At 40.0% G+C, this 22039-nt stretch overlaps 1 long non-coding RNA gene across 1 annotated transcript in view; it reads left to right on the top strand.

Moving 5' to 3' along the window:
- Positions 1-4804: 4804 nt before the first annotated feature.
- The window catches only part of LOC148131245 (uncharacterized), a 253717-nt gene continuing 236482 nt past the window's right edge, over positions 4805-22039 (top strand). Inside the window, exon 1 of the long non-coding RNA XR_015748340.1 lies at positions 4805-4863. This is a non-coding gene — a long non-coding RNA (uncharacterized LOC148131245). The remainder of the gene's footprint in view (positions 4864-22039) is intronic.

Genomic DNA, 22039 nt, shown 5'->3' on the forward strand with positions numbered 1-22039 from the left:
CCATTGATACGGAAACCGCAGAGGCACAGACTATCGTTAAGCACCGAGGTGCCTTTAAATGCAACAGACTCCAGTTCGGCGTGAGTGTAGCCCCCAGGATATTTCAGAGTCTAATGGAGAGACTTTTGCAAGGCATAAAAGGGGTTGTGCCGTATTTTGATGACATTTTAATTGCTGCCCCGAATAAAGAAGAGCTCGAACGGCGTCTCAAACTAGTTCTACATAGATTCAAAGACGCCGGCCTCAAGGTGAAAAAAAATAAGTGTCAACTGTGTACTGAGCGGGTGGAGTTTCTTGGGTATCTCCTCGATAAACAAGGGATTCACCCCACCGAGACCAAACTCAAAGCAATTAAAAACGCCCCAAGACCTAAAAGTAAGGCTGATCTCCAGGCCTTCTTGGGACTCATCAATTTTTACAACATCTTCTTGCCTCACAAGGCAACAATAGCCGAACCCTTACATCGACTTCTCGACAAAAAAGCTATTTGGGTTTGGGGTCACAAAGAAGAGCGCTCTTTCAGAAAGGTGAAAGACTTATTAACCTCCGACGCAGTGCTAATGCAGTACAATGAGACTTTGCCATTAAACATTACGTCCGATGCGTCACCGTTTGGGGTTGGAGCCATTTTGAGCCACGTGTTACCAAACGGGAATGAGGCTCCTATTGCTTACTTTTCCCGCACGTTATCAAAGGCTGAACAAAACTATAGCCAACTTGACAAAGAGGCTCTTGCTATTGTATCGGCCGTGAAATGATTTCACGAATATGTTTACGGACGGCCCTTTACTCTAGTCACAGACCACAAGCCTTTACTTGGCATTTTAGCAGGTGATAAACCAACGCCGCATATATTGTCACCTAGAATGACTCGCTGGTCAGAATTCCTAGCAGCCTACAACTACGTACTGCAGCATCGCCCAGGGAAAGCCATTCCCCATGCTGACGCGTTGAGCCGTTCCCCACTTCCGGAAGCCGTCAGCGACCCAGCTCCAACCCTCAATACGCTGCAAATTGAAAACCTCAACTTGCCGCCACTAACGGCAAGGGATATCGCCGCCGACACAAAACGGGATGCTATCCTCGCAAAAGTTCTCAGTTGGGTCGAACGCGGGTGGCCAGTCGAAGAAACCCCCGCCACTTTTGCGCTGTTCAAGCACCGGCAAACGGAACTATTCTTCCAGAAGGGCTGCATCCTATGGGGAGATAGAGTTGTCGTGCCAGAGAGACTACAGCGACTCATGTTGCAAATCCTGCACGAAGGACATCCGGCATCGTCCGCATGAAGGCTCGCTGAAGCTACGCGATGGTGGCCAGGCATCGATAAACAAATTGAAGCCTGGGTTACCACGTGTAGAAACTGCCAAGAAGTCAGCAACGCCCCACCAAGAGCAACCCCCACTGAATGGGAAATGCCTTGAGGCCCATGGTCCCGCATCCACATTGATTTCACGGGACCCACGAAAGGACACACTTTTCTCCTAACCGTGGATGCCTACTCCAACTGGCTCAAAATCCACAAGATGAAAAGCACAACTACTGACTCTGTTATTAAAAAACTAGATAGATTATTTGCAACACATGGTTTCCCGGACATTCTAGTTTCCAACAACGGACCCCAGTTCACGGCCCTCACCTTCGAACAATACTTGGCGGACCGGGGCATCCGCCATGCCTTAACTTCGCCGGCTCACCCTGCGGCAAACGGAAGGGCTGAACGGATGGTCCAATTCCTTAAAAAGACACTCCAAAAAATGGATCCGGGGGACATCGATGCTAGATTGAACAAAATACTCTTACTACAACACATTACCCCCCATAGTGTCACCAACAAGACCCCAGCCGAACTTTTAATGGGGCGGAAGCTTCGTTCCCACCTCGACCGACTACACCCATCTTACTCGCCACAGAAACCCTGTGGATCCAGCGGAACGTATCGCCAATTCAAGGTAGGCGACTTGGTCTCACGCCAAAAACCTTTCCGGCGAACTGCTAGGGTCCCAGCCACCGTAGTCTACCTCACTGGCCCTAGATCTTACCGCCTTAAGACGACAGACGGCAAGATATGGAAACGCCACATAGACCAACTTCGATCTCGTTTACAACCAAATATCCGCGACCCCCCGGACTTCCAAACTCAGGGGGGAGGGAATACCGAGGGGGACGAAGACCGCATAGACGACGACGTAATCGAGGACAGACGGCCACTAAACCGAGTGCTCGCGCCACCTGAAGAAGGTCCGGGATTGGGGGCATCCTCCCCGCAGAGGAACACCATAGCGGAAACATGCCCGCCCGATCCAGGAATGGACTTAAGGGACTCTGATAGTGTCGCGGAATCAACCCCGGTGAAAACGAGCCTTATGCTCCACCAGAACCGAACTTTAAACAAAAACCGTGGAACAGCGGAAATCAACTAGGCAGGTAAACGACCTGCATACCTGCGTGATTACGCTCACCACGGCCGCAAGCGGAACCCAGGGGGAGGGGTGTTGTGAACTAAAGAAATGTAATTAATAAAGATTCATTTGCATAGCAGGATCGTAATCCTGCACTTCCTATTGGCCCATATAATGGCAAGTTATGATTGGCTAATTCCGAGTAATCTGACTGGCTGTTGGCGGGCCGAGTCCCATTGGACGAGGTTCAAACCCTATAACAACATCCATTGGTCATCCAGATAGCAGTTCACTCTATAAAAGGGCGGCCGCTATCCGGGGGTTTTGTCTCTGTTATCATGCTGTAAATAAAGAGCTGAAGTTTACGTGAAGCAGTCTCGTCTCCGTTTCTAAGCCCATGCCTCATACATATCAGCTAACATGAGGGATTGGCTAAATTAATTCAGGGCTTCCCAGAGGGTTATATGGCTTTTTGCTGAAGGAAATAACCACTCTTTAAGTTAACTGACTGACCAACCAAGGTCAGAAAGAAACTAAAAAAGAAGTGGCTGTGGAACCTGGGTTTCTGATATCACTCATAACCAAAAACTACATTGTAGAATAATCGTCAAGCCCAGAGACCGAGTGGAAGGAAGTGTTTCCACAGCAGAGTTGTCAGATCAATTTTAGCCAAACAAATTATCATCTCCAATCATAGCACCTCAGGACTCTTCCTTCCAGCATCATATGAAAGGTCAGGTGCCAGCGTGAAAGAAGAACTGTCTTTTCACACTGGAACACTTAAAGCCAGACTTAAGCCACCTGAGAAATGGACTGGCAATGATATAAGGATGGAGTTGTGAGGACACATGTCATTAGCAAACATTAAATAGGGCATGTTCATGCCACAGTAACTAGGATGTATGGGTGAGTCCTTGGGGCAATATTATGCAGGCTTTCATTGACGTTTTGTGGACTCCATATAGCTTGGTAGCACAACATAGTCTCAATTACTATAGACCTCCTGTGGAACTTATGATAGATGAACTTGTCTGGTCTGCATTACTTCTACTCTTTCTTCTTAAAAAAAAAAACTTACAAAAATATATGGATGATTACTTGGCTGAGTTTTCCCTGGATTTTGGGGAGCAGTTCTTGTTCAGTTTGATGAGAATAACTGCTTTTAACATTTCTTGATAATGAGGAAAAAATGAGTAAAATACTCATGGATGAAGTGTAAGATACTTATACTTAGAAAATGGTTGAAACCTGAAAAAGAAATACAAATACAATCCTATATAGATAACCCATGAAAAGTCCTCAAGACTCAGGCTGAAAAACAGAAGTCTATTTCATAAGATTAGACAAGGTCGAAGAAACTAAATGACAAATTTCAATACAGTATCCATGTAAATAAAGCATATAGATGTGTATATTTTCTCTAGAATATTTGTTTTTTCAAATGTATGCACACACACACACACACACATGCATACAATATATTTTATTTCTTTAAATACATACAATATATTTTATTTGTTTAAATGGAGAAATTGTTTCAATTGTTGGTGGTGGGGATTGTGAATGTAGGTGAAATTAGCATGAACTACTTGATTTCTAAAGAACAAAGCTTCCAAGTTTCCAGGCTCAAAGCAGTTAAGAAACCAAATATTTACCATCTTTTAAAAGTGTGCACTTCCTGCACACTTAGATAAAATACAGATGCTAAGTCACTGGCCCGCAAGAGCCTTCCACAAATCTATAATAAAAATAATTAAATCAGTGAGCTGTGTTTAGATCAGTTTTTCTTGCCAGTTTCTGAGAACTCTGGGAATTCAGGACCACAAGAGGATCATTTGGAGTCCATTTGGCAAAAATGTCAGAAACTTACTGCTCCTGGGAACATCCTTTTTCAATAACATTAATAGCTCTAGATGGAAGTGAAAAGCACCATACATTAAGAGTTTCCTGCAAAGTTCCCAATAAGAAAGGAAATAAATTCAACTTGTCAGATCAGTTTGTGGGGCCAGTCAAGTAGGATTTTATCAGAGCCTTAAGTGGTTTGCAAAACTGTGCAGGTATCAACCAAAAGGTGGATGTAGTTTTTGATGTTTCATTTCACCATCCTTTTCCCGAACGTTCTTATAATCTCAATTATTCAGTGATGTATAATTCACTAGCATTCGGTGTTACAACTTACTTGTGTTTTCTTCAGAACAAGAATTATTTATGATTTTCCATCTGTAAATTCTATTACAGTTCTAGAAAAAATGCCAGCTCACGGAATGTACTGTAGTTACTTAGATAATGAACTCCAGGTTCAGCGTATGGTTTTAGTTCTTTTCTTTCTGCACTGAATTTGCTGCTTTTCAGATGTTCTGAATGTCTGCACTTCTTTCCCACTAGATATTATCAGAACTTCAGAGCTTCAACTTGGATCTTGCTACTTTCCAAAAGGAGCCTGAGTGAACAAATAGCACCAAGAGTTAGTGCTTGTTTCATTCATTTCAATATTCTTAGACCAAACTATCATATCTGCTTGTTAGTATGAATCTCCTGTATTTTTAAAGCTTCAATATCTTAAATGTTTCTAAAACCTGGGGGGGGGAATAGATAGGTTCTGAGTTTCTTTCCAATGTAATATTCAGCCCCACAGGGAAAAAGAAAGGTAGTTGTGTTTTCTGTTGATTAAACAGTTAGGAAGAATTAGGGCTAGGAAAAAAATGTTAAACTGTTTTTAGACAAATAATCAACTGACAGAAAATTGCTTCTTTAAAAATAAAAATTTGTCCTCTAATCTGGGTGCATTTATGGAACTGATTTCATTTGCACACACAGTATTTAAATACATATCTTTATGGACAGGTGTATGTAGATGCATATACAGACACTGCCCTTTGTGTCCTTAGCTTTGACTTGTACTAATGGAAGTCTGATACCAATTTGGAAACATATCCCTGAGAGCTCCTTGATTTCACTCCATCACTGCGCACTAAGCACAGGAGAGAGTTGAAGGAGCGCATTGTCTCACATCCAATATTCATGCTGTTATTGAAGAACACTGCAGTTCTACATTTGCAAACTGTCCATAATAATTTAATTTTGCCTCTTCAATTTATAATATGTTAATTAGACATGAAATTAAATGCTTTTTAACATACAACTGATTATGCCATAATGTATCCAACAAGGTTGATTACTGAATAATAAATTGTAATTTGCATAAGTGTTTTATTTATTTTCTTACCCAAAAGATAACACATTCCGTGAGAGTGGATAGAATATGGAAGAAGGCAGGATCTCAAAACTTGACCAAATAACACATTGTTGGGGTAACAATAACAGTAACAATAATAGATACTTCAGAGTAGCATGTTTGATAAAACAGAGAGGTAGGAATAATGCCTTCAAACAACAATGACAATAATAAGAGAAAGAACTGCAGAATATAACAATATAAAAAGACCTGCAAATAGAAATAGAATGGCTGTGGTAAAAGAAAGCAAAAGTAGTGCCAATAATAATAGGTACCTTGGGTGGAATCCCCAAACATCTGGAGCACCACTTGAACACCATTGACATTGACAAAGTCACCATCCATCAATTGTAAAAGGCAGCTTTACTTGGAACAGCATATATACTGTAATGGTACTTTTAACATCATCAAACAACAACATCTGCCTGTTCCAAGTCCTTGGGAAGGATTTGATAGGTGGATAAAAAATGCCCGATCCAAACATCTGACTATATGACATAATAATTTTTCTATCTCTATTTATTAAATAAATAAACTAACAAGAGTCCTGCAGCAATGGTACAGAAGGTAAGAGCTAGATAGGAACTCAACACTTCCTCAAACAACCACATTTGTTAAAAAAAATAACAGTAATTCTACAAAAAGAATTATTATCTTCAGGATGTGTTCTTATCCCTGGAAAAATAACCAAGGTAAATAATAAGACAAAAGAGTGCTGGGATCCATAGACCTGTTGGTTCCCACATGTGACACTTCTGCAAGGCCATTGCTCTTCGTGATTCATTTTTATTCTCAGTCCAAATGGTACATATAAGTATTATATCAGTAGAATGCTTTTTAATTTTATTATGAAATACAAAGGAAAGGGCATTTAGGAGGAAGAAAACAAGATAAAAATAATTTCAAAGTACTCTGGGAATTATGTTTTATATTTCTTTGATTTCCTGGCCACAATATGTGTATTGTACTAATGGATACAATAATTATATTCAATTATTGTAGTCTACCCTGGAGACAGCTGCAATGTATGGCTGTGAAAGTTGGACCATAAGAAAGGCTGAGTGCCAAAGAATATGGCAGAATATGGGCCTTTGAACTATGGTGCTGGAGAAGACTCCTGCGAGTCCCTTGAACTGCAAGGTTATCAAACCAGTCAGCCCTAGAGGAGGTCAACCCTGACTACTCTTTAGAAGGCCAGATCCTGAAGTTGAAACCTAATGGGAAGGAAGGACTCACTGGAGAAGAGCCAGGAAAAGTTTGAGGGCAATAGAAGAAGGGGACGACAGAGAATGAGGTAGCTGGATGGAATCACTGAAGCAGTAGGTGTTAGCTTAAATGGACTCCAGAGGATGGTAGAGGACAGGAAGGCCTGGAGGAACGTTGTCCATGGGGTCATGATGTGTCAGACATGACTTCACAACTAACAACAACCCCGGAGACTAACTAGAGAGATCGGAGCTGGTTTAGTGTAGCTGGTATAACACCAGACTAGAAACCAGGAGACTGTGAGTTATAGTTCTGCCATAAGCATGAAGCCAACTGGGTGACCTTGAGCCAGTCACTACCTCTCAGCCTTAGGAACAAAAATCTTGCCAAGAAATCTGCAGGGACTGATCCAGGAGTCAACACTGACTAGAAAAGCAGAAAACCCATAGCCAATTTCTCCAGTTCCCCTTTTGTCCAATCCTTTCAATCTGACCTGATTGGACTGAATGTCTTAACATATAAAAGGCTATGCGCTATTACACTTAGCTGAGAAGGGAGTATCACTAGGCACAGATGTTTCCCTAGCAATTGGGAAGTTTGTTTGGGAACTTCCTCCCCACATTATGAATAAGGAGGAAATGTGGACATGCATTAAAAAAAACCCCTCCTTTTTACAGAGGACTCCTATCCTTCAGAAAGGCGATTCTCTCAAAATACCTCAAATCAATAAGGAGATTGTTTGGAGCAGCTGTTGACTTTCCCTGGTTTAGAGCACCCTCAGGCAAGGCTATACTTAGACATAAAAGAATACCACAATTTCTCCTCTTCCTCCTCCCTCCTCCCCAAATGCTTGCCTACTGTATTGGGCATAGTTAATAGACAATGACTGGAAATACCATTGCTCTGGCTTCATAAGGACAGCTTTGTCCTTAATCTGGGTGAGGTCACATGGCAGATGCTTGGAGACAGCAGGAAGGCTTAGAGGAAGGGAACTTTTGCTCTGAGTGTTAACGGTTCAAGAAGCAGATCAGTTGGGATATTAAATAAATAATGAATACACTGTCCACCTTTAAGTGAACTTCTGACCATGACTTAGAGGAAAAGACATTGTGCCATTGCCAGTAATGATGGACATTTCTATAGACCTTCTAATCCAGAGGCAGGGAAGGATGGCCCTTTAGGATTTGTGAACTCCAACTCCCAGAATTCCTAAGCCAGCATGACTGACTCAGGAATTCTGGGAGTTGGAGTCTATAAGTCATAAAAGGATCATTGTCCCCCATCCCTGATCTAATCAGTTATGAAAATAGAATGAGAGATAGTATCTCCTTATTTGCTAGAGTCAACCTTGGATGCCTTACGATTGATTACCCATACTTCTTACAGTCTGATATTTCACATGGAAAGAAGGAGGAACAGATCAGATGGTTTTAATGCTGTTTTCTTAACTGTGGAATAATTTCCCCTAAGACGATCATTTGATGATATGCTTTGTAAGATTCAACTGGAAGACTCCAAATTATTGAGATCAACTCTATATTATATAAATTCAGCCCAAGGTAAAACTCATCAATAAAAGCTGGCAGGACAACGTTTTAATCTATATGTAAAATTCAACAAGGTAAGAAATTCCAAATGGCACAGCTGAAATTTATAAGAGACAGAGACAATTGATTATCTTTTGGGAAGGGAGGGGGGGGGAAGTTCCACAATCTGGATGCCAGTGACCGAAAAGGCCCCACATCTTCTCACTTTTATAGTTAGTATTTCCTGTACTTTGACTTTGCATTTATTTATTTATTTGCTGGAAGCTGCTTTGAATTATTAACAGAAAAAGCAAACTATAAATCACAATTCTTCTAACCACAACGTTTCTGATATGGCACATGAAGCTGAATAAGCAGAGGCAGCTGTGTCTGCAGGGAGGTGAAAAAAATAGTAGTTGCTGCAGTGTGATCCAAACTCTGCCTCTCCTAAGCCTGTGTGATGTTGACATCTATAAAAAAGGTGAGGCTTAAATTTCACTGCAACAACTGCCATCTTGATTTTATTAATAACCTCCCTCGTAGATACTGCTAAGTAGAGAGAATTAGAACGTTGTTTTTAAAGGGCTTTATAGAGGAGCGTCTCAGATTGAAAGAAATCAGGTTGTAGCTCATACGAATTTTCATTAAAGTCCTTTTCATTTCTCAGTCCCAATGAAGAACTAAATTTAAGAAAAGTTTTCCATTTAACCTTCTCATGGTCTTCATGCCCCCCAAAATTTCTCTGTTCCTGTATCTCTAACTTCCAAACTCTCCCAGATTATCTCATTTGAAAGTCAAAAGAAAATGCACATCTTTGTGTTACAAAAGAGGAGGGGGAGATTATATGTATTGACCTTCCAGTAGGCATAATACACTACTTGTGTATTCTCCCACTCCAAAGTGTGACCCCAAAAAATTAAAATATTTTAGTTCTGTTTTCTTCAATTATGGCCCTGCAACACTATCACATACCCTGTAACAGCTTGAAATCAATTAAAATGAGTGCAAGGGAATTCTGGGGATTGACGTCTGCACATTTCAAAGTTGCTGAGGCTGAGAAATACCATTTTAGAGTGCTCCGTGGACTAGACCATTCACACAAGCAATTATTTTCTCAAACCCTCATGGTGCAGATCAGGATGTTATCTATTTATTTTATTTTTTTCTCCATTTTATTGTGTGTTCTAGAAAGATTACAACAGATAAACAGAATATAAAAATAAAAGAGGTAAACAAACAATAAAGTACCTAAAAAAAGAAAAATAATGAACATTTCAAAAATGTGTTTAATGCGATGATGTTATATTATGTATATTTCTTTCGTTCTCTTTCTCTCTTTTTTAACGAGGAGGTAGATTGTAAGGAAGCATGCCCAAGCTCTTATAAAATGTGAATTTCCTTGTTCTGGAAGTGGAATCAAAATAGCCAAACAATATTTTTCCCAGGCCTTGCTGTGTAAGGATTGTTCTTATCAGGAGAAAATCCTGAAGAGTTGGGGTGGTATGGAATGATCTCTCTTAGCCAAGAAAAAGGACACCTGGATTCCACATCAGCCCCACAATGGATCAGTCAACCCCAATTTTACAGACACAAAATAGGAACACTTAAGAACAATAAGAAGGCAGAATCTGTAACATCTGCATAGCAAATATTATCCAACTAAATTTCTGCAAGTGCCAAAAAGAAAGATATTATATTCTGCTTGAAGCCATTATATGACCTCACCCTCATTGGTTCAGACCTTTGTAAGATCAAATCTTTCAAAATCTATATTGTTTGTATTGTCAAGGCTTCTCTAAATCTAAATAGGGCTTAATTTGCAACTCAAAAAACCAGCAAGAAGAAAACAGGGCCCCAATATGAAGAGCTTTAAGGTATCCAATTGGGGAAAGCCCTGGAGGGCAAAAATTTCCCCTGACTGATGATGAGATCATAGGCAAAGACAAATTAACTACATCAACAACACTTGTATCTGGAGAGCATTGTGCAAAATGAAGCTGTGTAATGTCAACGAGAAAGACACCATTGTAATATCCTCTTAGTCAAGATGATAGACTATCAATCCTGTTTTATAACAGGGCAATCCAACATGTCTTTTCAGGGTTTTGAAAAACCATTTGAAGCCTATCTTGAAACTTACACTATGTTTGTTTGTGTGTGTGTGTGTGTGTGTGTGTTTGCTGCTTTAAATATTCAAATTATAAAGCATTATCTGTAATGAAAGCCCTTTGCTGTCTAATGATGCAATTAGGTAAGAGACCCCATCCCTCATCAGTCTTAGATGAAGAGTATGTACCTCCCACAAGATTCCACTCTGCATGACAATTGACTTTAATATGAGTAAATGGAGAAAGTGTCGTTTTTGGATTCTTGCTAAGGAATACAAAATTCTGAAGTCATTTTACTGTCTTCCCATTAAATTGACTAAATCAGTGGTTCTGAACCTATGACATGGTGATCTACAATTGACATTTCAGGTGAGATGCCATCATTTACTGGCACTCAACAACTATTGAAAGCATGCCCTGTTCTGGCACAATTTTTGGAGGCTAAAAAGGCAACACAAGAATGGGGTGAGCTCTTGCTCAGCCCCTGGGACCCTCCAAAAATAATGCAAGAATGTTTTCTTTTCAAACACTCTTAGTAGCCTCCAGACCCTCCAGAACATTGCAAGAGGGATGTGTTCTCATCTGGCCTTTGGATTCTCGAAAACTCATGGAGAATGAGGAGTGCTTTCATGTGGTTTTCGGAGGCTGAGGAGGCTGCAGAAGAGTATTCTCTGAAACCGCTTCAAGAACAAAAAGGTCTCATACAACCTGGAGCTGCTTCAGGCAGGCCATAGGGACCTGTCATCAGAAAGAGAATACTACCTGAAAGTAACAGTGCACATGAAATCCTGAGGAGAGTTGGGCCTCAGAGCAATTGCACCTTGGTGAATGGCATGAGGTGGCCTCTTTGAGAGGCTGCAATGGGACTAAGGGCTCAGGGCCTCTACTTTAGGCCCAGCCTTGGCAGCTGTCACTAAGTGTCGTTGCTCAGCGTGGCCTAGATAAGAGAGAGAGAGATAATTATTTCTCTTTTGTTCATGTGTGTGTGTGTGTGTGTGTTTGTGAGGCATGCCAGCAGAGTCAAATTAGGCATTTTCTGAATTTACTGACATACCCAGTTCATAAGATTTGTTATCACTGGTCTAAACCCACTTCCATGTGAGATCTCTGCTAAAGAATAATAAAGCCCCTAAATGAGCTCTAAGGGAAGGTACAATAAAGGAGCGTGTAGGGGCACCACGGGCCCGGGTACTGGTTGCCCAAGGCTCTTCTGAAATTGGAAATTCTTGATATTACCTCTATATTATTAGGAAGCAATGGTACAAAAACAAAAACTATATGGAGATCATTACTGAATCTGTTGAAGGATGCAAGTCAACTTACATCTATTGAAATAGTCCCGGGGTGCACTTAGAAGTCTTTCATATAAGAAACACATACAACTATCTTAGAGCTTTCTCAACAAATTCTACTTAACATTCTTCTCAAGGCAAAGAGGACCAATGGATGGGAGAGAGGTGACAGTAGGATAATTCAATAATGACAATTAGTTGTGCCCAATAATTTTCTCCTCACAATGTAACTGTTTTGATTTGGCTTCACGCGCACATGAAGATCCAGGTACACAATCCATGTAACATAAATTAAGGATCCTAAACAAGCATTACGGTATACAACAGAATATCAAAAGGAATTTGAGATTTTTTTTTTCTACTACGAGCAATACTATTAATACTGTAACAGAACAGTCAATACTCGTTTTTGTATAGATACATAAAGATAGTAACATAGAGAAGAACCTGGGTCAGATTGGCAGGTACCCATTTAATTATTTGAGAGAATACTCTGAGCGCAGAGGGAGAAGAGAGGAACAGGAAGAGACAGGTTGAAGATGCAGACAGTGAGGGGGGAAAGTTGCTTCTTGAATAGACAGAAAGACAGGAAAGTATTTTAAGAGCAAAATTGCTACTTATGATCAGTAGTTGATGGATAAATTCAATCAGAACATAGGCCTTTTTATATACCCTAAACTTAAGTCAAACAAAATGCACCTGCTGGTAGAAAAACATTCCCCCAGGATCTGGATGGTTTTTCTAATGCCTTAAAAGATCTGTGTCTTGTCATTCATTTAAGTACAGAGGTTGAAAAATAATGCAAGGGTGACTTTTTCATTGCTTTTCAAAAATTAAATGCATTGCATTGTAAACAAAACTGACATGCTTACAACATGGCCAGACAACTAGCTTGTAAAATGTCTGTTTCTGGAAATGAGCTCAAATTCCCTAAAGAGCTTTGCAAAGGCTCAAATGTTTGATTCTTTGGATTCTCTGCTTCGAGGGAACTTGCCACCGAAAAGGTATGAATTGCTTGCTACTAGGTAATCTATCGAGCTGGAGAAGAAGAAAAGAAGCAGACCCATTAAACTGCCATCAGCACAGGCATTTTAATTGCATGCAAACAACAGTACACCTTTTATTATTATTTGTGCTGGGCCCAGCACAGCAGGAGTTCACATTAAGTAAAGACATTCTAGCTGGATTGTATTGTAATTTGAATTTTGGAATCCCAGCCTGAAGTTCCAAGCTCAGTTTTCAGGTCTGAAATTTAATGATTTTGCATTAGCAAAACTGACCAGTCCAAGGAACAGGAATGAGGTGAGGGACACATTGTTGGCTATCTGATATTTTTCAAAAGAGTGTGAAAAGAGCCGTACAATGTATCCTAAAATTTACTTACTGTAGAAGTATTTCCAGTGAAAAACAATAGGGTTGGCCAATGTAATTTAACGTTACAATCTATTGTTATTATGGCAGAAATTCCAGGTAATTAATTTTGCAAACATTCTACATCTAACATGTAAAATTTTGGTATAGGGAATTGGAGATTATTAAAGGCTGTACAGGTAGTAATCCTAGTTTTTTTTTTCTCCTTTTTTCCTAACGTAAGCAGGGAGAGATAATCAGTTTTAGAGAAAGTTGAAAATCATAGCAGAGTGAATATTATCAAATAGTTCTCATTATATGCAGGAATTCTATTCCAGCTTAACCCTGAGGATTTCCCAATTGTGGTTAATGAATTGTGATTAAGTTCAGAGCTGTAGGGTGCAATGAAGGTTAATGAGACTTTGAATGTGGGAATGAGGAGTTAAGTTCCAGAGCTGTAGAAGGTGCAAATGAATCAAATCTGTATTTACCAGAAAAAAAATATTCAAAGGGTAGACGATAAGGTGTTGGGAAGGCCATCCATACTTTAAAATAAATGGGCCCCAAATTTGATCAGAACCACATGCTAAAAGTCTGAATCTATGCAAAACAAATGAATCAAATCTGTATTTACCAGAAAAAAATATTCAAAGGGCACAACTATAATGAGGTCACACTCACAAAGCTGAAGGCCATCCATACTTTAAAATTATATATATATATATATATATATATATATATATATATATATATATATATATATATATATATATATATATATATATATATATATATATATTTGTTTGATTAGAAGATACAGTGTAACAAATGCTGTACTATTATAGTGGAATCACCAGCTGAAGGGGAGGGCCCTGCTAGGGAGAGTAAAGGCTTAGAAATTGTTTAGGGAAGGAAACATCTGAGATCAAATCCTTACATTTATATCTGGCAGGTGAAATTCTTGTAATATAGGTGATCTCCAATAAAATATCTGTTTAGACTTATCCACGAGTGGTTCTGGTTGCTTGCGCATGACAATTACACTGCTGTTCTTAGGCTTGTTTTATACAAGGTTTTTGGGACTAAGACCACCAGACTTAGTTTTTTCCCCCTAAATCAGAGGTGGTATCTAGCAGGTTCTGACCAGTTCTGGAGAAGCGGTAGTGGAAATTTTGAGTAGTTCGGAGAACCGGCAAATACCACCTCTAACTGGCCCCGCCCCATCTATTCTCTGCCTCCCGAGTCCCAGCTGATTGGCTGGGTCTTTTTTGTTGCCCTGCACAGGAAAAAGGAGCTGGAAAGCAGGTTAGTGGAGTGAGGAGGGAATGGGATTTTGCAGTAACCATCCCCCAGGAGTGGGGTGGGAATGGAGATTTTGCAGTAACCTTTCCCTGACATGCCCACCAAGCCATGCCCACTAAGCCACACCCACAGAACTGGTAGTAAAAAAATTGAATCTCACCACTGCCCTAAATATTAAAGAAGATACAGGAAACACAGTTCTGTATTGAGACCAAGATCTATGAAGACACCACGGGTTACATGCAATTCAAAGGAGAAAGTCTGTAGAGATTCTCAGGCATCCAGGTCATGGTTGTCCCAAAGGTGGTGTTTTCAGGAGGCAACTGGACTTTCTTGTTTTTTCCTTTGAAGACGTTTCACTTCTCATCCAAGAAGCTTCTTCAGCTCTGACAGGATAGTGGAGAATGGAAGGATTTATATTCCTTGCAGACATCTTGTAATCTGCATCCTTTTAGAGGGTCATTGAAATACTTGGAGGTTTATCTGTATCCTCAGAATCACTTGAGAAGTGCTCCTGGTTCCCGTAGTCTTCATTTTTTCCTCTGAAAATCCATTTCTACTCCCACACCATTCAAAGGATGCTCATCCCAAATTGTATAGCTAAAAGACTTTTAGCTGTAGTCTTAAAAAAAAAAAAAAAAAAAACAACCACCAAGAAACTTCAATTGCCTCCTGAAAAAGCACCTTTGGGACAATTCAAAAGGGACATTACATTTGCATTGGTTCTAAATAGGCACAGGTATTCCTCAACATATGGCTGTAACAGAAACTGCTCATTACAGATGTATTGTATATCACATCAGCTATGAAACAGATTAGTCCTATGACTGACCCAATTTTGCTATCTTTTTTGAGGTGTTCATTAAGAGAATGCAATGGCTGTGAAGCAAATGCCACGGATGTTAAGCAAACCAATGATTCATTATGGACATGATTTTGTCGAAAGCCAGAAGTGCCAGTTGTAAGCAAAAAAAAAAAAAAAAAGTCAGCTTCCACAAAATTGGGAAGGATGTGCTCACTGCATTGAATTCAGGTTTTAATTACTGCAAATCTTATATAAATACATATGGCCTGAAATAAGGCTTGTATTGATATTATAAGCTACCAACCTTGTTATATTACAAGATATGTAGAAACATAAAAGGGTACAGGGATGAGGTTCCTTTCACCACTAGAAAAAAAAGCTGCCAAGCTATAATGTACACACTGAAGTTAGGTGTTCCTAATATGAACTCAGGCTAATTGAGTTTTGTCTATCAGACTAGCAATTTTGTCCATAAATAAAATATCTCCTAAGTAACTGGTGTTCTGACCAAGGCTTCTGAGACTATAATTACGCATAAACTTATTTTAAAAACAAGTCTTGTTTTATTGCAATGCTGGGAATTATTTTCATTCCCAGGCGGTAATGAATCTCGAACAATCCCTCAAGACAAGCACCCACCTTTCTTTTCTGTGAAGTGCTGCCAATAACAAGTGTCCAGTGAACTAGAAAAAAACCCAACTGAAGTACAAAGAACTTCAAGAATGAATCTGAACCGAACGAACGACTTTGCTTCCTGCAAAGGTTTCATCATCTTTGCCTGTCCTTTATACCTTATGGGAGGGGCAATCCCCTCCCAGCCTTACTCCCAAGTCATCCCTTTTGTTTCAGCTGCTCTTGCCTTCTAGCAGCTCTGCACACACGCGCACTGGGAACAGGCTCCCCTGGGTCCTCTGTGTCATTGCTGCCAGACTCCAAAGGCTCCGGAGGCAGCACTCCACTCCCAGATGATCCTGGCCCCATCTCTGCATCAGATGCAAGACCCTCGTCCAAATCCTCTCCAGACTCCTGGACTGATCCCCTTTCTTCCCCACTGTCCAATTCTGCTGCCGTCTGCACAGGCTGCTGGTGAACAACAACAACTGGATGTAAGCAGAACAGATCAGATCTATGGACAAAATGGTTGTCTGGTCATCTACATCAAACATTCTACTTATACGATTGGGGTGACCTGGCAGGTCTTTAATTTTTCATAAATCTGAACTTCAACTAAAGAACACCATTAACCTATTTACTATTCCAATTGGGCTCTCTTCCTTCTCAGGTTGCTTTTCAGATTGACTCTCCCCTTCTTCACCTTGTTATAAAAAGTCACTTCCTCCTTCAGTGCTAATCTTCTTTCTCTTCGGAAATGAAAAATTGATGGTCTGACTCCCTTTTCCCCCTTCAGACATGCTTGTGCCATCAATTACAACACTGTGCCACCTCTGCCTTCAGCCTATTTCAAACAAGCAATGTTCATTATTAAGAAATCGCACAAAGTACAAAAACTTGAATACTCTCTTGACATACAATGCTGACTGTTTCCCATTTATATCCATACTTTTTTTTCAAAAATCGGTCTCAAGACTGGCAAATGAGGGCAATATGCTGACTCTGTAAATTACTTAGAGTACTATAAAACACTGTGAAGCAATATATAAGTCTCAGTGCTACTGCCATTTTATTTTGTCCTTGTTGCCTTGATAGCATCAGCTTATACAAGATATAATAAATGTGGGTATCACAGTTAGTATTCATCTATCTATAGACTGACCAGCAATACAATATTCAGATGCACTCCACAATAGAACTCACAGCTTTCCAAAATTAAATAGAAATAATTATATTTTGTTAGTGGCAAACATCATATTAGATTGTCAACTTTAATGATGTTTTCATGAGATTTTGTGCAAGAACACAAACAAGATGTCTCAAGGAGACATCTCTTGAAATGTAAGCATTCTTGCATGAGATCTTGGAAAGTCACCAATACATAGAGAGGGGGGACATTTTCAGATGTTGAAATGTGAAATCTGAATATGTTTATGATCTCTAGGTTACCTTGTAATTCTGCCCTCTTAGTAAAAAAAAAAACCATAGGATACACATCTTAAGATCTGGAAAGTAACGACGACTACAGTCCTATGTATACCTGGGTGTAAAATCCATTGAATCTAAGAAAACTTCATTCTGAATAGACACAGAGAGAATTCCACTGTGAGTGAGGTATTTAAAATGAGATAGCAGGTGTGCAGCACACTCCAGGAGTTGGCATTTTGTTAATGATAAAATCTGAAGGTAGAGTTTTCATTTATCTTTAAAATCTTTTTATAAGACAGTAATTTCAGCCCACTTTTTCCTCCAAACATCTCCCCTGTCCCCAACAATAGATGCTACATTTTTTCATACCAAAACCATAACCAGTGCAACTTCAAAGAAAAATGCTGGAAACTGTAGCAGGCTAATATTAGATTCAGACTGTCCCGCCTCCTGAAAGATACTGACTGATAGGTGGGGAGAAGAGAGGAAGATGTCCTTAATTCTCTTTCCCTTTTTCAGGGAGAACACATTATACACATGTTATTTGCATGTCTTACATATGAGCCATTACTCAACGTAAAACATCTTGTTACCATAGTAACTGCCACACACCTGCTGTCTGAGGCTACTGCCATCACCCTAGTTAATGCAGAAATGCAGAGTCACCACAGTAAGTCATGAGAATGTCAGTTTTCATTGGCTATATGAGAAGGACAAAGTACCTTTCATTCCCACCAGCTGTCCCTCCTTTTCTTCCACCCTCCTGATACAGGTTTAAGACACGGTTTTTGTGTCGGAAGAATATTTTTCTTCCCTTCTCCACCATGCAACAATATGAAAAGAAAATGTGTGCAACTTTAAATGTTCATTTGGATGCCTTGCCAATAATATCGGCATCCTCTCTGCAGTCAGATCCAGCAAATTATGTCAGAACATTTGGTGCTATGGTTTCCTCTCTCCAAGGACATGATTAGTATGAAAATTATGGTAATTAGGGATGTGAAAGACCCATTAGGATATTGGATTTGTGCTCTGCTAAAGTGGAACTGTTCTTTCTGATATAGATCTGTGGTAGAGTTCCAGGAAACCAGTAGTATGTTCCATTCAAGGATGCTACAGTAGGAAATAATTCCGGTTCTCGATACATTACTAAATCTTTGCATCTAAGTTTCCTTTCATAAGCCCAGCTAGATGGAAGCAGGTAGATGACCTTGGCTCATTTTGAAAAGCTGAACACAGTGCAACCTGGCTGGTATTCTGATGAAAGGCAATGAGGAAATTCCAGAGCTGTATGCTCTAATGGGAAACTAAGAAAAAAGAAACCACATCCTTCAAGAAAGCAATATCAGACCATTAACTGTGGCCAAGAAAACTGCATGGATATGTCCCCAGGATCACCTGAACTTTGACTCAAACCTTTTTTTTTTTTAGTATTTTTTATAGACCATCTGAAGTAGATTTAATTCCACTTTGTTTTGCATCAATTACTGATGCTAATAACTATTGTTTTTATTGTTTCGATCATTAAATCCCTTTATATTCCATCTTTCATCTGAAAGAAGTGAAAGATAGCCCACAACATGGAACAGCTGACAATCACAGTGAACAAGTACGTTGGAAGGAGATTGCATAATGCAAAGGGAGAGAGGTATCTGCAATACAGGTAGTTCTCAAGTTACCACCATAATGGAGCCCTAGACTTCTGTTGCTAAGCAAGGCATTTAAGTGAACTTTTCCCTATTTTATGATCTTTCTTGCCAGAGTTATTAAGTGCAGGTAAGTTAGTGACATGGTTGTTAAGAGCCATGGTGGTGCAGTGGCTAGAATGCAGTATTGCAGGCTAATTCTGTAGACTGCCAGCAGTTCAGTTCTGACTGGGTCAGGTTGGAGTCAGCCTTCCATCCTTCTGAGGCCAGTAAAATGAGGACCCAGATTGTTGGGGTGACTCTGTAAACTGCTTATAGGAGGGATGTAAAATACTGTGAAGTAGTATATAAGTCTAAGTGCTATTACTAAGTGAATCGGGCTCCCCCATTGACATTGCTTGTCAGAAGGTCACAACATGTGATCCAATGACCCCAGAACACAGCAACTGTTATAAATACATGCCAATTGCCAATCATCCAAATGTTGATCATATAACCAGCATGGAGATGCTGCAGGATCATAAGTGTTGAAGTTACTTACAATCAGTCACTTTTTTTCAGTGCAATTGTAACTCCAAACTGCCACTAAACAAATGGTTCTAAGTCTAGGACTATCTGCATTATGCAAATTCCCTAATTCCTACCAGCTGGTCCTTGGTTTCCTTCCTGTATGGCCTCCTGGAATGCTTCATCATTTCCCAGCAGTACCTTTCCCAAAAGAAAAGTTATTCAGAACATATCCTTTTCTATTCCAGGACCCTTACTGCTAGTATATTACAAGCCACCTGTAAAAGGAGCAGCTGGATGCTTTCCAGGAGAAAAAGGGAAGAATCCTATATTTATGGAACAAAAAGGTTTGCAATCAATCACTGAGATATAAAGACTGCCTTAGTCCTACTATAATGAATGGATAAAGCCCAGTGCATAACTGCAGCTAGAATGCAAAAGCTGAATATGCAAAAGGAAAATATTCTGCATCATAAGCCAGGACATTATTTATATTTAATAATAATATATCTAATATATTAAATGTATTAAATCAGCACAATCTAATTCTTAGAATCATAAATTCAGTTAAAGAATGCAATAAATAGACTCTTCCAACCTTATAGAAGAAACTATTTAGGCCATCAAGTCCAACTCTCTCTTCATATGGAAACAAGCATTGGTGCCAGATGGGAGGGAATAAGGAAGGAATTATCCTGGCTGAAGTAAAAGAAAGAAAGGCTGAGTTCTTATAGTGATTTGTTTGCTTGGGGCAGTGAGTGTATGCATATAACAATTGTAGTTATTAAACCATGGTTCAGCATCAGGGGTGAGCTGCTACTGGTTTGCACCGGTTCGGGCAAACTGGATGTTAATTTTACATCCGGTTTGCTGAATGTAATTGATTGCAAACCTTTTTGTTCCATAAATATAGGATTCTTCCCTTTTTCTCCTGGAAAGCATCCAGCTGCTCCTTTTACAGGTGGCTTGTAATATACTAGCAGTAAGGGTCCTGGAATAGAAAAGGATATGTTCTGAATAACTTTGTAGTTGTAATTGTAGTTGCAATGACTGGCTGGCCCCTGCCCACCCCACCCCACCCCATCCCTCCCAGGAGTCTCTACGCAGCCCACTTTTTATCCCAGGTAAGTGCAGGGCCTGCACAAAAGCTTGGGGAGGGGGAAAATGGGCCTCCCGGAGGCTCTGGAAGGCCAGAAACAGGCCCATTTCTGGCCTCTGGAGAGTCTCCAGAGCCCAGGGAGGCTGTTTTTGTCCTCCTGGAGACTAGAAGAAAGCCTCTGGAGCCCGGGGAAGGTGAAAAACTGGTCTCCCTGAAGTTCTGGAAGACCAGAAATGGGCCCATTTCCAGCCTCCAGAGGGCCTCTGGAGCCCGGGGAGGCTGTTTGGCCCTCCTAGAGGCTTGAGAAAAGCCTCCGGAGTCCAGGGAGGGCAAAAATGGGGGTCCTGCCATGGTTCAGGAGATCGACTAGGCCACACCCACCATGGCCATGCCAACCCAGCAACTGGGCAGAGAACTGGTTGCTAAATTTTTTGAAGCCCATCCCTGTTCAGTATGTTGTATGAAAAGCTAATTTGGGTTTATTTAGGAAATCACAGTTAAAGAGACTTGGTTTACTGTGTCATATGAACCCAATTAATATTAAATAATCTTTGGTTTCTAGCTTAGGCACACTTTCTTAAGTGTAAGCCACAATGTATTTGCTGAACCTTACTTCAGAGCAGATATCTATTCTTAATCAGAAATGTAATAAGCCCTTCAGTTTATCCTGTAGTTTATATCATTAGTCTCTCAATAAATAATTGAGACAACATTTTTGTAGCATTTTTATTTTGCTCTTCAGCTTGGCACAGATAAAATATGAGTTTCTGACATCAAAAGGAAATGAGCTCAGTCCCCAGACAGACACGGGAAGCTATAGACGCCTACTTTCCATGTTGGTTCAGCCCTGAAATGTTCCTGCTGATGCTATAAAAATGCCAACAGTCTCCATTATCTGATTCTTTCTCTGTAAACAGATGCTCTAACTATCTTAGTAAAGAAATAAAAAGTATTTAGTAAAGAAACTTCCATGGATTTCTATGAGTTTTTACCAGCTTGTTGCATTCAATCAGCATTGTTCATTTGTCTTTCTCCAACATTTTAACTCTGACACGCCGTTCCATATGTCTAAATGTTTCCTCTAATTCAAAAGAGGTGATCTCTGCAGTGAGCAGATCAAAGACTGCAATCTGATGCCCTCAGGCCACCCTTAAGCCCCACCCAAGCCCCTGCAAAATTGCTACCAGACTATCATTTAAATATGGCAACATGGATAAAGATTTTAATAAATAACCAGAAAATAATTACATTAAATATGTAAAGGTTTAATTACATTTAAACGCAAATAAAAAGAAATCAAATTTAGTTTCCCCCTCTGCACTCTCATTACTTTATAGAATACAGACCTCAGCATATCACTCAAAGTGCCAAGAATGGAGCCTGCCTCAGAAAAGTTCTTTGTATAGCACAGAATTGGAGAGTGGGGAAGATGCAATGAGAACTTCTGTTTGGTTACACTTAGTAGTAAAGGCCAAGAAAATATCCTTCCATGGTTAATCCATAGATCAGATCCTGAAGGTACAC

This window comes from Notechis scutatus, chromosome 3 (assembly GCF_049901735.1).
Source record: "Notechis scutatus isolate UNSWTSFEM ecotype Mainland chromosome 3, rNotScu1.2, whole genome shotgun sequence".
Taxonomy (NCBI): domain Eukaryota; kingdom Metazoa; phylum Chordata; class Lepidosauria; order Squamata; family Elapidae; genus Notechis; species Notechis scutatus.